The sequence below is a fragment of the Myxine glutinosa genome, chromosome 1 (genome assembly GCF_964187855.1).
Source record: "Myxine glutinosa chromosome 1, kmMyxGlut1.1, whole genome shotgun sequence".
Lineage (NCBI taxonomy): Eukaryota > Metazoa > Chordata > Myxini > Myxiniformes > Myxinidae > Myxine > Myxine glutinosa.
In genome coordinates, this window is record NC_136261.1 from 85,249,264 (window position 1) to 85,255,076 (window position 5,813).

The window sequence follows — 5,813 nt, forward strand, 5'->3', positions numbered from 1 at the left end:
GCTATTTGATCTTCATTTCAACAATATTGATAGATAAAGGTGATATAATATAACAAATATCATGAAACATTTACAGTTTGTAGTCCATTATATAATTTAAATAATCATAAATGCAAATTTCGCATGTGGAAAAAGTAAGTACACCCCTACATTTATCACTACTTCAAATACCTAAAATTAGAATCAGGTGCACCAGCTCAGGTGCAAATGATTAGAACATCGTTGGAGAGGATCTTGGAGGTACCTGTCTTATTTCAACCTCAGACATTTAGTTTGGTTTGCTCTTTGTTGTTGAAGTGTGCGGCGTCACCATGCCTCGATCAAAAGAGCTCTCTGAGGCCTTCAGAAAGAAGGTTAAAGATGCCTACGAGTCTGGGAAGGGATTTTAAAAAGATCTCCAAACAATATGAAATCAATCATTTGACTGTCCGGAAGATCATCTACAAGTGGAGAAGATTCCAAACAACTGCAAACTTGTTCAGGCCAGGCTGCCCCAGCAAGTTCAGCCCGAGAGCAGACCGCAAGATGCTGAAAGAAGTCTCTAAGAACGCCAGAATGTCATCACGGGACCTACAGGTAGCTCTTGCCACTGTTGATGTCAAAGTGCACGAGTCTACCATCAGAAAGAGGCTGCACAAATTTGATCTACATGGGAGGTGTGCCAGGAGGAAACCTTTGCTGTCCAGAAAGAACATCAGGGCAAGACTAAAGTTTGCCAATGAACACCGAGGCAAAGACCAGCACTTCTGGAACAATATGCTCTGGACAGATGAGTCAAAGGTAGAGCTATTTGGCCACAGTACCAGAAGACATGTTTGGCGAAAACCAAAGACAACATTTGACCACAAGAACCTGATATCAACTGTGAAGCATGGTGGTGGAAATATTATGGTTTGGGGCAGCTTTGCTGCATCAGGGCCTGGGCAGCTCACCATCATAGAATCCACGATGAATTCTTCATTGTACCAGAAGGTGCTGGAGGATAATGTGAGGCCATCTGTCGGAGAGTTGAAGCTCAACCAAAGGTGGACCTTGCAACATGACAATGACCCTAAACGTACCAGTAAATCCACCAAGGAATGGCTGAAAAGAAAGAAATGGAGGGTTCTGGAATGGTCAAGTCAAAGCCCGGATCAAAATCCCATCGAGATGTTGTAGGGGGATTTGAAATGAGCTGTGCATGCAAGAAACCCCTCAAACATCGCACAGCTGATTGAATTCTGCATGGAGGAGTGGGCAAAAATTTCTCCCAGTCAATGTCAGAGACTGGTAGACAGTCATAAGAAACGCCGACTTGAGGGTGTTTCTGTCAAAGGGGGCAATACCACCTATTAGAGTCAAGGGTGGACTTACTTTTTCCACATGCGAAATTTGCATTTATGTTTATTTAAATTATACAATGGACTACAAAATGTAAATGTTTCATGATATTTGTTGTATTTTATCACCTTTATCTATCAATATTGTTGAAATGAAGATCAAATAGCTGTATGTTGAAATATGTAGAAAAAGTCAAAACTTTACATGGGGTGTACTTACTTTTTCACGTGACTGAATGCCTCAACTCTGTGTTTGCCTCTAAATCTTGTGTCCCAAACCCATCCCTCTCTGTACCCACCATACCCAGTCGTACCCTGCTGCTCCTGGACTCCGTGTCCTTTCCTTCTGACAAGGTGGAAAAGTTTCTGTCAACCCTCGACTCTGATTCTGCAACTGGACCCGACGGCATCAGCCCACGGGTCCTAAAATCGTGCTCTGCTGCTCTATCTCACCCTCTCTCTGTTCTCTTCACCCTCTCTTTTGCTCAAGGTCAACTGCCATCTGCTTGGAAATCAGCCAACATCACCGCTTTGCACAAAAAAGGTGCAAAAACAGATCCTAGCAACTACAGACCAATCAGCCTTCTCCCAATTATCAGCAAAGTCATGGAATCCAACATTGCTTCGGATATGAAATCTTTCCTCTTCTCCAATGGCTTGGTCTCTGATCATCAATTTGGTTTCAGACCAGGTCACTCTACTCTGGACATGCTGCTTCTGCTGTCTCAACAATGGATGGAGGTCCTCAATGCCAAACAGGAAATTAGAGCTGTCTCCCTCGACATATCACGTGCCTTCGACACGGTCTGGCACCCTGCTCTGCTCACCAAACTCTCCTCCTTTGGTATCCATGGAAATCTCCACGCATGGCTGGCGGACTTCCTCTCTAGTCATCGTCAACGTGTGGCCCTGAATGGGTTTCTCTCATCTCCTCTTCCTGTTCAGGCTGGAGTTCCCCAAGGCAGTGTTCTGGGCCCCGTGCTTTTTCTGGTCTTCATCAATGATCTCTCTGACTCTTGAAAATCCTCTCTATCTCTTTGCTGATGACTGCACTCTCTGCTGCTCCATTCCTCTTCCCTCAGATCGGCAGTCTGCAGCCTCCTCACTCTCTGAAGACTTGGACAAAATCACAGACTGGTCAAACAAGTGGAACATGTCTTTCAATCCTGACAAATCTCACACTCTTACTATGTCTCTCCGAAAAGATCGACTGGACAACCCTCCCATCTACTTTCTCAACAATCCTCTCCAAGAAGTTCTGTCGCTCAAGCTTTTGGGTCTCACTATCTGCCATGATCTTTCTTGGGAAAACCACATTTCCAAGCTGGCCTCCAAAGCCAGTCGCCGACTAGGCATCCTCCGTCGTGCGAAGTCCTTCCTCGGCACACCTGAGCTCCTCACCACATACAAGGCTTTCATCCGCAGCTCAATGGAATACTGTTCTCCCCTATGGGCCGCTGCTCCTGCCTCACACCTAGCTCGGCTTCACGCTGTTGAAACCAAAGCTTTCAGAATTATTGGAATCTCCCGCGATGAAGCTATCTCTGAGGGCCTTTCACTCACTCACCGCAGGCAGGTAGGTGGTCTTTCTGTCTTCTACCGACTCCTCTCCGGCCTTGCACCCACAGCTCTCTCTGTGCTCTGTCCCCCAAATATTCCTACAGGTCGCACAAGATCTGCCAGCAACCCTCTGATGGTTAAACTGCCGAAATATCGGCTCTCTGCTCACCTTCACTCTTTCATTCCTCTTTTCTCCCACCTCTGGAACAAACTCACTCACTCCCTTCAATCCCACTCCTCCCTCCAGGTCTTTAAAACAGCTGTTCACCACCATCTCTTATCTTCCCCCATCCAAAACCTTGATATTTTCTACCCCCGCTAATTCACCCCAGATCCATCTTGTTTGAAATTCCAACTTCTTTCCTGGAAGTCCTGGCAGTGTCCATATGTTTTATACCTCTCCCACCGCCCCCTTCCCATGCCCCCCCCCAAAGCCCTCGCCCTCTCTCAGATCTCTCGATGTCTCCATGTCTCCATGTCTCTCGGTCCCTGCTCTCAAATGTTGTGTTTGTGTCCTTCCCCCTCTCTCCCCATCTTGTCTACCGCTCCCGATGTTATATGTTTTATGTGTCGGTTTGTCTTTCTGTGTGATTAATGTTCGCTCTTTCACGAGCCTCGATCTTGTATACAAAAAAAAAGAAAAAAAAAAGACTATGTACAGACTTGGCATTTAATATGGAATTATTTTTTTTCTTGACTTGGGTTTACTTTCTTAACTCAGTATATCAATCTAGTGAGTTTCTTTTACACTTTGGTGATTTATTTGTTAAAAGAACCATGTCACTGATTGTCTGTCGCAGCAAGAAGTCAACAACAGGATTATATCACAGGTGGCGTGGCAAAATGTACGGACAGGTGCATTTGATGATTGGCTTCACAGTCGGGTATACAAGGGTTGTTGCGATCTGTATTAGTGGAAAACAACTGCTGCACGTCTCCAAAGGTTATCGCCGCTTCCTCTGGAGATGGTCCGTCAACTCGACAATGCTGTTTGTCATGGAGTGGTGGCTTTACGAAATTACGGCATGAAACAGCATGCTATTGCTCAGCAGTATGGCATCACTCAAGGTCAGGTGTCAAAGATCCTGAAACGAAATGCTCAGAGGGGTGTCCCTACTCCAATACGGAGGCCAGGACGTTCCCGCAGAACCACAAGGAGGGATGATCGCCAGCTGCACCGGTTAGTCCGCAATGGCCGTACCAAGTCAGCTAATCGGCTTGGGGCTGAGTGGCAGCAACTGGCAAATGTGCCTGTATCCAGAAGGCTATTCAACCAACGACTGGTTCAAGCAGGCTATCGTGCCAGGCGTCCCCTGAGAAAGCCACGCCTGATCAGACAACACCGCCAGCGCCGATTGCAGTGGGCCAGAGAGCACCGTCAAATGGCAGGCAGGACACTGGAATCACATGATCTTCAGTGACGAGTCTAGATTTCTGGCCTATCGTCAAGATGGCCGCGTCCGAGTGCACAGACAAGTGCATGAAGCCTACAACAAATATTGTATAGTGCCAAGAGTCCACGCTGGAGGTGGTGGGGTGACCGTTTGGGCTGCTTTTCTTGCAGGCGGCAAAACTGACCTGGTTGTTCTGAATGGAAACCTGAACCAGTTCAAGTACAGGGCCATTCTGGAAGAAACATTGCTTCCATTTGCTTGTGCAGCCTTTCGAGGAAACGTTGTCTTCCAAGATGACAATGCATGGCCTCATCGTGCTTGCATGATCCAACACTTTCTTGCTGACCATGGTGTAGAGCATATGGAGTGGCCTGCCATGTCCCCGCATATGAATCCGATAGAGAACTTGTGGGCAGAATTAACGTGTCAAATCGACCACTTGGACCAGCAGCCGACCTCTGTGCGTGAATTGCAGCAGGCCGTTGTCACTGCATGGCAAGCGATTCCTGTCCAAACCTTGGCAAATCTCGTGAACAGCATGCCTCAACGTGTACGTGCTCTCCTGAATGCACGTGGGGGTTACACGAAGTACTGAACTGTAATTTTACTGTCTGTAATCCCAGTCGTAATTTAACTTTTGTTTTTGTTAAAAAAAATTTTGGCTAATGTGCAAAATAAAGACATACTTCTGGAAAACGTACAGAAGTTTAACACAGTACTGTCCATGAATTGAGTTCGATATCAGTTTACATCACTTTCAAGGATCAATTTATTTGTTTCGAAATGTCAAATGTGGTTTTTCTTTCTTTTAAAGGTCACATTAACAAAATCTAGAATAATTTAAACATAATTCCAATGAACTTTTGGTTCTAAGACATCTTGAAAAGTAAGTTCACCGCCAGAAAAAAATATTCCATATTAAATGCCAAGTCTGTATGTATATATATATTGTCACGTGTGAGGCTCTCGAAGACAGCAACCTCAGCACCAAGACCTTTGTCTCGTCAGATGGACCGGACAATCTTTTATTGCACTGCATTCAATTAACTAGTAGAAAAGCCAGTCAAAATGACGGGTTGCAACAGTTTATTTGATGGCACAGCCTCATGAGCGTGCCAAAGACTGAAACCTCAGACTTGCCCGTTTTTGGGTTCTCTGTGTCTTTTGGGTCCTCAGGGTCTTTGGGGTCTTTAAAGGGGTACCGGAACGCTAAGACCACCTCAAAGCTAATCTATCCCTTGATATCATACAACATAGATATGATGTGTCTTTTTCCGATTGTTGATTTATAACGTAGGTAATTTTTCAAATAAAAGCCAAAATCTTCTTCTTCCTCACGATTAGCCATGACGTCGCATCAGGAAAGCGATCGCCACTTCTGTATTGTTTGCAGGTTACATCGTGGTACGATTTAACTCAAACGACGAATAATTTTTTAATTTCTACAAATATGCCGGGTCGATGCGTCCTTGGTGATTGTCGTAATACAAACCGAGATGGTTTCATACTACAGCAGTCACCAATGGTCGAAAGATCCGAG